We start from the raw sequence: 10,678 nt of genomic DNA, 5'->3' as shown, positions 1-10,678 counted from the left end.
ATAAACTCATCATAGATACCGGATTGAAATTTTGTATTGAAGGCAGACGCTCGTACAAAAGACCCATCAGTGACGTTTGATAAAAAAGTTTAGAAAGGCAAAATAAAGTACGAAGTTGAAGAGCATTTAGGACAAAAAATTCCTGAATGTTTTGCCAAATACAGCTAAGGTAATTTATTCCTGAGGTAGAAAAGCCTTGGTGTTTGTATTTGAGCCTGACGCGCGCAATAGACTCCAATTGAAATTAAAAAAAGTATAAATCAACATTTCTATTATTATAGAGCGACACAAATGTGTGGCTACCACTAGCTAGTCTAACCAAATATCCTCGGCAACTAGCTAAATATCAATTATAGGATGCAAGATATAATGCTGAGTAAAAATCTGATATCTGGTTATAAAAAAAACAATATTTTAAACGATGTAATGACATATTAAATCCTCTAGCTTATTTCTCATACATTACTTGCTATGAATCCTCTTTCAAAGTTAAAAGTCGAATTCGGTAGCGTAAATGCAACCAAAAAATAATTTGAAAAATCTGTTTGAAGTAGTAGTTCAGCGTTTTGAAGTCGGTTATAAATTGTGCAGAACCCCCAGTGTTTCAACTTTTAAAGTCTTTAATTATACAGTTTATATTAAAACATTTTATTGAAAGACAAATTGTTTTGAAATAATTTGTATTTTGGTGCGTTATGAAAAGTATAATACCAGTGTAGGTTATGACCTGAGGCCAGGTCAAACGATACAAAATACTTCACTTGTACAAAATAACAAATACAGGTTGAAAAGCCTTCAATATGAAATGGACAATGAATTTCAGTATGGCTTCCCACTGTGTAAATTTGCTTATCGTCCAAATTCACAGCATGTAAGCTGAAATTAACATCCTTATACCGATATGATGAACTGATATGACTTTTATTATAGCCCAATAAATGCATTTTATGCAGCGAACAATACAGACAGATGTGCATTGTCGATTTTATCTCTAACCCTATGAGGGTTTATGTCCCTGCAGTTGAATCCTTAGGTCAAAGGTTTAAAACAAAACACGGCTATTGGTACAAATGTGAATTTATTTTATTGAAATCGTTCATACGATGTATATTAAGTATAAATGAAATTTAAAAAAAAAGTTGAAAAAAAATCTTTTTTATTATCAAGCAATCATTTTGTTTTATAAAATAAGTCAACATAATCCACATTCTGGGTTATTTTAAAGTATTTTCGTTGTTTGTTTTTTCAATTTTGTTTTATTTGAATCTAACTGCAAATGCGTTACTAAAATATAAAGAGCTATTATTCTTTAAATATTAACTTAACTAACATTGTCTAGAAAAAAATAAGACATTTTTTCATTTTTTCATTATAAGCTACAAACAAAGAATTATAAAATGAAATAAAAGATAAACTAAAAAATACACTAAATATTGCTTTAAGGGTATATTAAAAAATGTAGTTTGAACATGAAGAGGTACACCTGTCGTCCCAATCTATGTTAATTCTTAATATAATGAATACATTAATAAGACCACATATGTATATAAGAAATAACCTAAAAGCACTTAATCAGTCATTTATTCTGCATGATATATCATTACTATTAAACGGAGACATATCCGAAGCATTCTAATTTTATGCCAAAAGAACCTCAACGTATCTTGTGGAAAACAAACATGTTCTGCTACTATGAAATATTTATGTAAAAGTGTCAAAACAACTAAGCAAGAATTAAAAGAATTCTGCGCTGTTGTTAAACTGGAAGCGTACACAATGTAAAACACTGACAATATTAGAAAAACGAAACAAAACGCCATAACCTTGAGGTATTTTACAGTTCCTCCTTGGAATTTGAAACCTTTTCAAATGAATGCAATATTTCCCAATTGATCAACATGTGTCAAGTCGTGTTGTTTTGTACACACGTACAAGCCTCACTTCATCTTTTCCTTTGTGCTATATTATTTTCGATGCTATTGAAAACATTAGGTTATTTCATCATTTCATCATTTCGGAGCATGGGTCATTGGTATTGGTAAACCACATTGACTGTCATCTTTGTTAACATTGCGTATATCCTTACAAAGACTATGCCCTTTATAACCATCGTGAATCGTTATCAAAATGTTTCGTTTTAAAAATCTTCGTTTTCATTATTTTTTTTATTGTAACTTACACCTCAAAACGATTACTAAAGGTTTGAAATGATTGAAAAGTATGATAGTTTTTAAAAGTAGTCTATATAGGAGTCAATGAGTAATATTCGCTATGTTAATAGTTATCAAAGATATCAGGATTAAAATTTAGTACGCCACACGCGCGTTTTATCTAAATAAGACTCATCAGTGACGCTCATATCAAAATATTTATGAAGCCAAACAAGTACGAAGTTGAAGAGCATTGAGGATCCAAAATTCCAAAAAGTTGTGCCACATACGCTAAGGTAATCTATGTCTGGGATAAGAAAATCCTTAGTTTTTCAAAAAAAACAAAAAAAGTTTTTTGTAAACCGGAAATTTATAAAAATGACCACATTATTGATATTCATGTCAACACTTAAACACTTAAGTGTTAACATTGACTTCCATTGTGATGTAAGCTCATACTAAAGAAATAAGCACGTTTTCGTATGTACATTAGAAAATCTGTATATTAGTGATTGTCGTGTATTGCTGCCTTCCAGAACCTATTTTGCGATTATTGTTTAAGTAAAACTTAGACTGTTGATTTTTTTCTTTTAAATTTTGTCACCCAAAAGTCTTTTAAAGTTCACTACAAATTATGTTGTTTCTTAAATGTTGAAAGCATCCGGCGACGTGAAGTTGTTTTCATATGCTTATAGGTTCAATATGAAACAGTATCATTTTTAATGAAAGTAATGAATGTGAACTTCTAGACCACTTTCCTGGAGTGGCACATCTGCCTTAATTCACATAGAAAATTATTGCCAGATATAGAAATATAAGTATTCATTTATATTCCAGTCACACTAAGTCTTAACCTCAAACTAAGCGCAACCTATTTTTTAAAGATCTAATATATAGCATTAAGCACACACAGAAAAAAGTCCCATAAAATCTAACTTGAGGAAAACTGAAAATCAGCATTTTTATTTCCTATGGAAACTAACATTGGAAAGAGAAGATAACTCCGCAAAAAATAGTTTTGTTGTCAGTTTTTGGTTAATTTTCTTCAAATTCATGTAACTTTGATGGGGTTGCAAGTTGGTTTTTGACTATATGTTATAATCTTCTGCTCATGGAATGTAAAAACCGTTTTATGGTTATGAAAGAGGGACGAAAGATACCAAAGGGACAGTCAAACTCGTAAATCTAAAACAAACTGACAACGCCATGGCTAAACAATAGTACACATGACACAACATAGAAAACTTAAGAATAAACAACACGAACCCCACCAAAAACTAGGGGTGATCTCAGGTGCTCCGGAAGGGTAAGCAGATCCTGCTCAACATGTGGCACCCGTCGTGCTGTTTATGTGATTACAAATCCGGTAAATAGTCTAATTCGGTAGGTCAAATTCATGAAAGGGAAGGGGATTGTAGTTACGACGTAAGGAACATATCCGATATCATTTGTGAAACGGTTATTCCATTATCAATAAAGATATGAAAACACCTTTAGAGTAGTTTTTTAGACTAATGCTCAAGATTGAAACTTAAAAATCTTCTGTTGCAATTACTTTAAGGTTAGGGACAAATTTGTACTTGATTTAATGGACTGTTAATGACGGACAATACAATGTGATTCATTGTTACGATTGTTTCTTTTTTGTTTTTTGTTTTTTTATCTTTTGTGCACTTATCAAGACTTATTTGTTTTCCAGACATATTCATCAAAGGCCGAAACCGGAACCGAATCTGAAACTGACGATATTTGAGAGAGCTGGAATGCTCCTGTTTAAATGTAAGTTTTGCTATGTATTATTGGACTCCACTCGTGTACTCTTTTACATTTTTCTGAAGCTGACAACACAACACCGATTATAAAATAAATACAATTCACAATCAGTATTAGAATAGCAAAAATTATTATGTCAACCTTAACTGAATACACTAATTTAGTAACATACAATAAGATATGCCTGACAGTGTATACCTTTAGTTATGATGCCCATTTATCATATAGAATAACAGAAGAGACAGTGCTGCAAATAGTTATACAATACGTGCAATCCTGCTAATGGTTTTATAACTTTTGTTCGTTTCTGAATTTTTCTACATGACATGTTTTTTAAGTTTTTTCGTGGACCAGTCAGACATATGATGTCAACAAGCAATTGAAAATGATGCAGAAATGGTAATGTCTAGCCTGCTTGGTTATTTGTAAGTCTGTGTTGTAAACTTGGAAGCTAGATGTATGATATGTATCATAACCGGAATTATTACAATGTATGTGATGATGTCCACTTTAAAACAAAGCATTGTTTTCTGTATCTTATATTGCTGTGCATTAAATCTCAAAATTCCTACTATAATAGTTTACTTTTCATCAGTAGTGAGTTATGTAATATTCGATTTAAAAACATGATGAACCGTTGCTCAAATTTGGTAGATAGCTTAATAATCAGGAATACGACGGTAATTTTTCATTTGTTCCGTTGATGGATAGAAGAAACGTTTGATTTTGATACGTATTATTGCGGTTTTATAGACAATTAATCCTGTTATCTGTGAGGAGTTTATTGACGATTAAGGTGTAATACCACCAAATCATGATACGCCACATCCGGTTGCATACGAAAGTAGGTCTAAAAAAATATTCCCTTGAATTTGACAGTTGTAGAAAATTAACCCTGCATTTCAATGCACTTAAATTTTTCTGAGTCATAAACATGTATGTTGGGTGTCTGAAAGCATCATTCTTTTTTTATTTGATGGTCTTATAAAATATTTTGGAAAGTTAAGGTTACATAGTTGCCAAAGCAGGTAACCAGTAAATAACCTTACTTTCTTATATGCAATGAAATGTAGTGTGAAATTTTCACTGTAGCACTGGAAAGGATTAAACTTTATTCATGCAAAGTATTTCTTTGGTTGAAATAAAGGTAAATTCTGTACATTTTTTTTAAAGTACCAATTTAACAAAGACTAATAGGGAAAAATCAATGGTGGTATTACACCTATTTAGGGAAACTACATGTGCACTCGTGACCTTATTGTACTTTCATTTTTAAAAGTTATTAATAAACCAGTTCATACATTGTAAACATGGACTATTCAGAATGGATTGAGACACAGAAAGCACGTTTGAGGTAAAATTGCCTTGAAATAGGGGTTTACGGGTGTTTTCTAAGTCAAATGGGTGGACAGACAAAGCTGTATTTAGTTTACTGTGTTAAATTTTAAATAATACCCTAACAGTTTTGTTTATACAACATGTGAATTTTTTATTTCAGTGTTCACATGTTCTGAAGAGCATTCTGTTGAAAAATCTTATATGTGAATTGGTCTGCAGATGACACTTCAGCATTAAAGTAAGTATCAACTATCATCATGTTTTTTGTGGTTTTTTTGGCCGCAAAAGTTTACAATTTGCCATTGTGCCATCTACATTTTGCACAGACAATACATCATCTAAACACTTATTTGCCCTGGATTTATACACATCAGAATCCAGTCTCACATACTTAAACTTTATAATTCTTACCAATTATTTTTTGTACCAGCATTCCAAGGGACATAACCCTTTTTAAAAACATTTTGAGGTATTTTTTATTACTCTTTCTCCCCATTTTCTAATGTAAAATACAAGAAAGTGGACTCTTTGTGTAAATCTATTAGAAATATACTGTTATGAGTAAATAAAAAGACTTTGATACCAGTAACAATAAATGGTTGACTGAAAGGGAACCGTTATTTGTCACACTAGGCGAACAGACAAAAAACTCTAGTTACACATAAGGGCTTCTAGAAACTTCCGTGTAGACTGTTAACATTTATAGAGACAGTTCTTTCAGCTAAAACACTTTAATTATTGATTTAACATTACATTTATATCATTTTTGTGGGGAAATAATCACATTTGTTTTATTTTTTAGACAAAAGATATCAAGTTTTGATGAAAAAGGAAGGAAGGAGGAAAAATGGACCAAAACAGACCAAAACAGACCATCAAATGAACTCTAAAAGGTGCAATAAAATTGTTTATCATCTAAAAGTTGTCTTTTGTATTCTATTTAATTGTTTGAATGCATAGATCATGAGTTTTTGATCAGATATTAGTCAACACTGCATTTTATAATGATACACTGAAATTTGGATTTGTCGAAGAAATTAGACTGAAATTGCCGTAGGATATGGCCTTACATTATAGTGATTTTCTCTAAAACTATAGATCTGACTGAGACAAAACTTGGCAGTTATGCTTGAAATAACTTGCAATTGGAGGGAAAAAAAATACATTAAGTTTATTTGACATTTAGGTGTTCTTTAGGTGTAATACCACCAAATCATGATACGCCACATCCGGTTGCATACGAAAGTAGGTCTAAAAAAATATTCCCTTGAATTTGACAGTTTTAGAAAATTAACCCTGCATTTCAATGCACTTAAATTTTTCTGAGTCATAAACATGTATGTTGGGTGTCTGAAAGCATCATTCTTTTTTTATTTGATGGTCTTATAAAATATTTTGGAAAGTTAAGGTTACATAGTTGCCAAAGCAGGTAACCAGTAAATAACCTGGTAAAAATGTGATTGTTTACTTCCGGTGCAGGTTACTTTCTTATATGCAATGACATGTAGTGTGAAATTTTCACTGTAGCACTGGAAAGGATTAAACTTTATTCATGCAAAGTATTTCTTTGGTTGAAATAAAGGTAAATTCTGTACATTTTTTTTAAAAGTACCAATTTAACAAAGACTAATAGGGAAAAATCAATGGTGGTAGTACACCTTAAGCAATTAAACTATTATATCTTCTTAATTTCGGGTCGTTTAATCCATAGCTTTCATTTGTTGCTATATGAAATTTCATGATGAAGGCACAGTTAGATTCATAAAAATAGTAGCGTATGAATTTTATAACGTGTTGTTTTCATTTTTTTTTTAAATAACTATTATTTTTCCTTAATATTGTTAAGGTATTTCAGCAGGTCGTTATCGGGCTGGATGATCCTACAAAATCAACTGAAATGATATTTTTTTTTATATTTATTTGATAAACAATTTTACTGAAATTGTTTTAATTTGTGCAAATCATTATTCTATTTTGGTCTATTTGATGTTCAAAACAAATAATTTCCCTGTAAACAAATAATGTATTTACTAAGCCAAAAAAAGGAATACACATTCAACAGGTTGAATTTGTTGAACTCATTTTCAAAGTTAATCGATGAAAGGGAAACAATCCAATTTATAAATATTTACTATAATAACGTTTGCTGTCATTTGCTGAACATAATTTATTGACTGATCCAATAGCATACATAATTCATTCTAATCTTTTATACGAATAATGCGAAAAGAAAATATATGTTTGAAATAAACATGATGTACGGCTATTTGCATTTATCCATCTATAATTCATCTAAAGTGTTTGTACTTTATTTTCATTAATGTTCGATGTACCAATATTAGGGTCAGTTAGTCTTCATTGGATACAAGCAATACCAAGTTTTGAATGCCACGTTTATAAAATATTATAAACTATAAAACAAAGAAATAGTGAACATAATAATATCTGAAAATTGTCTATGACGTAGTGGTTTGACAGATAAGTACTTTCATGAAATTATGTTAGCCCAAATTTAATAATGTAAATAGAAGCTATCTATTAAATTGCGTATCAAAAGACACATCTATGGTTAGTAGCTGTATATAAATTGTACCGTTTATAGAATCAAAGTCAAACATCTCGAATAAAGGAAATGAATATTAGAACCGATTCGTGCCTATTTGTATAGCCACAAATGTATAAAAGAAAATTGGAAGTGATATTAAACTCAAAGTTGACGACACAACTACAATGGCATGACAAAAAGAGAAACAATTGAACTAAAATATTCCGGATACAAAAAAAAAAAAAACCCACAGAAATATAGAAATTAAATCCATTTTAAACAACAGTATACTACTGTTGCTCTTAATTAAAGCTTATTCATCATAAAGTGCGTTTTTGTATTTGTCAAAACACAAATAGCTTGACTATACCCTGTAAGAGAAGTGAAACTATGTCTAAATGCCAAAATATTGAGATATACATAATAGCTTATATGATATATGAACATACTAAGGTAAATAAAGGCAACAATTATTCAGTGGTTGTCGTTTGTTAATGTGTTGAATATTTGTTTTTCGTTCCTTTCTTTTATGTAAATAAGGCCGTTAGTTTTCTCGTTTGAATTGTTTTACATTGTCATTTCGGGGCTATTTATAGCTGACTATGCGGTATGGGCTTTGTTCATTGTTAAAGTCCGTACGGTGACCTATAATTGTTAATTTCTGTGTCATTTTGGTCTCTTGTGGAGAGTTGTCTCATTGGCAGTTATACGACATTTACTCTTTTTTCTTATATATACCGTTTTCAAGTTGTCATCACTCGATTAAGAAAAAAACTAGGAATAACACTCAGCACAGAAAAAAATCATTCATAAATGAACTGATAATGCATTACATAATCTGACCCGCAGAATAACAACAACAACACATTTTTTTTTAATTATTTTTAGTATGTATATTAAACGACAGGTCAGAAGACATCAACTAAAATAAGTAACGCTGTCTTTAATATACCAAACAAATTGAGACAGCTAAGTATACCAAACAAATATTAGTCAAATCACTTAATGATTTAATCATTTAACTTGTCTTAAGCATTGAATGTTTGATATGATCCTTAATCAACTGGAAACATACTATCAAAATACCAGGCTAACTGATTTAAACAAATAATTGCTTTAAATCTATCAATACAAATGTCAAACTAGTACAAACATATTGTTAATATAACATATAAGCCGACTGTTTTCAAATACATTAAACACAAACGTCAAAAAAGGAAATAGTATGGTTATGGTATATCAACTTTCGTTCAAAGAAAAAATAGTTTTTTTCCATTTGATTGGCTCACATCGAAAATATAACCCTTCATACAAGAAATTATTTTGAATAACAACAAAACACATTAAACAAGTATAAATAACAGTTTATAAGCTGATAAGGCAGAGTTTTAATCGAAGCAACAAAAAAGATGCATAAAAACATGACGTTGTTTGTTTATTTAAAAAGTAGAAAAGGAGAATTCATGGTTGACTAACTACTTTGAAATTGTACACACTTTTTGTATTTCAAAAAACTCGTTCTTTAGAAATAAACGTGAAATTACTGTTAATATAGAAATATGACAAAGATAATCCTTTTGCAATATTTAACTAGCTCACTCTTGAAAATAAAACACAACACCACGATACAAGAAAACAAATCTACATGAGGTGTATCATGAAATTTGTGAACAATAACTAATTTTTCATCCTTTTTTAAATATCTTTAATTGAACTGAAAACTCGGTGGAGAACCAAAAGAAAAAATCAATCCAATATGTTATGACCTTGGAAATGCTAAAAAGACGAACCACAACCTAAATATGGACGTGGTCTCAACTTCTATTGCGGTCATGTCATTAAGATTGTTTTCACTCATTTGATCGGGATAATAACCTAACGGACGCCATCACGAGTTGGTTGACCGTTATGAAATAACCGTTTAACAAATGATATCGGATATGTTCCTTACGTCGTAACTACAATCCCTTTTCATTTCATGAATGTGACCTACCGAATTAGACTATTTACCGGATTTGTTATCACATAAGCAGCACGACGGGTGCCACATGTGGAGCAGGATCTGCTTACCCTTCCGGAGCACCTGAAATCACCCCTTGGTGGGGTTCGTGTTGTTTATTCTTTAGTTTTCTATGTTGTGTTATGTGTACTATTGTTTGTCTGTTTGTCTTTTTCATGTTTAACCATTGCGTTGTCAGTTTGTTCTCGATTTATGAGTTTTACTGTCCCATTTATATCTTTCGTCCTTCTTTTTTAAAATATTCAATTGTAGTTGTTAAGAAAATGAATATCACAGTATACATTTTATATTATGTATCATAGATTTTCTTTGAAATTAACTGAAATTTAAAACAAAATTAATTCTCTCTTTGCCTTTTGTTGCAAACATAACTGACATCAAAAAAATTATGCAAATTACATAAACACTTGCATGTCACAAATCAGCAGTTTGAATTGGAGTTAATCCCCTTTTGTCGATAAAACAAACTAAAATGAAAATCAACGCATCTTAATCAACCCAAAAGATATTTTAACATATCAAAAGGAAGAATTATGCATATATCAATTAACGTGGATCATCACTTTATGTTTTCACATAAACACTTTTTTTTAATCCAAACTGTCAATTTTATCAAGCGTTTTCAAAATTAAAATACAAAATATGAGTTATCGTGCTATTTTTGAAGCGATTAGTTGTCAAAACTTTAAAGATAATACAGAAAAAACACTTTTTTGTGAAAAGATGATATAAAATACTGAAATCAAATATGAGAAGATTGATTTTATCGTGCTTTAATTAGAAGATAAGAAGTGGCAATTTGTGTCAATTGCTACAAATAAAAAAAAAAGGAAATTTCAAACAAGATTCCTT

General features: G+C 30.4%; 1 long non-coding RNA gene across 1 annotated transcript; it reads left to right on the top strand.

Annotated features, from left to right (window-relative positions):
• The first annotated feature begins 4,968 nt into the window (after nt 1-4,968).
• On the top strand, nt 4,969-6,178 carry LOC134696322 (uncharacterized). Its single transcript, XR_010102931.1, has 3 exons — nt 4,969-5,070; nt 5,422-5,499; nt 6,064-6,178. It is a non-coding gene; the product is annotated as an uncharacterized LOC134696322 (long non-coding RNA).
• Nucleotides 6,179-10,678: the final 4,500 nt, after the last annotated feature.

The sequence above is a fragment of the Mytilus trossulus genome, chromosome 14 (genome assembly GCF_036588685.1).
Source record: "Mytilus trossulus isolate FHL-02 chromosome 14, PNRI_Mtr1.1.1.hap1, whole genome shotgun sequence".
NCBI lineage: Eukaryota > Metazoa > Mollusca > Bivalvia > Mytilida > Mytilidae > Mytilus > Mytilus trossulus.
The sequence above is the reverse complement of the archived record's forward strand: the minus strand, read 5'-3'. Positions and strand labels throughout refer to the sequence as shown.